Source organism: Orycteropus afer, unplaced genomic scaffold (genome assembly GCF_000298275.1).
Source record: "Orycteropus afer afer isolate SDZICR_OR568_19922 unplaced genomic scaffold, OryAfe1.0 scaffold00009, whole genome shotgun sequence".
In the NCBI taxonomy this organism is placed as follows: Eukaryota; Metazoa; Chordata; class Mammalia; order Tubulidentata; family Orycteropodidae; genus Orycteropus; species Orycteropus afer.
The window spans coordinates 14,485,645-14,486,456 of NW_006921596.1; positions in this window are offsets into that span (position 1 = coordinate 14,485,645).

Here is an 812-nt window from a genome sequence, read left to right on the forward strand (position 1 = left end):
GCGTGCATATGTCTGTTCTTGTCATGGCTCTCACTTCTTTAGGATATATACCTAGTAATGGAATGGCTAGGTCAAATGGTATTTCTATTTCCCACTTTTTAAGGAATCCTCATACTGCTTTCCACAGTGGTTATACCATTTTACAGTCCCATCAGTGTGTAGGAGAGTCCCAATAAGAGTTAGAACTCTTATAATTTTGGAGCAAACATTTTGTCAACCTGACATTTTTTTACGTTATGCTCATGGCTTTCCTTTATACTCGTATAGAGACCTTGGTATACCTGAAAGAAAAACAAAAGTCCATATTAAGTATCTGTGCACCAAGGAAGCTGTCCTTGAGATTCTTAAGAGGAAAAGTGACCAGACCCTTGCTGTCAAGCCCCAGTTCTCACCCTAGGAAGCCTGCCAGTCTAATGAGAGAGGCCAGTCCCTAATCTCCGAGGCTCTGATGGAGGAGGTTCACACAGTTTCCCAGGCAGGAACTACTTCCCTGGCTATAGACATCCCCATGTCCACTGTTGCTTCTCGGTTTGTTAGCAGTCACAGAATGGGAACCCTCTTCGTTTGCAGCTCATTATACCTGAGTAAATGCATCTTAGCCAGACAGTGTGGCCCAGGAATTTTTTAAAATAAACTTTCAGATTTACAGAAAAATTGAGAAGATAGTACAGAAAATTCTAAGTACCTCACATCTCATTTCCCCTATTATTAATATGTTACATTTACTATGATACATTTGTTACAGTTAACAACCCTGTTTGATACATGGTTTGTAACTAAGCACCAGCACTATTTGCTGTTGAGTGGATTTG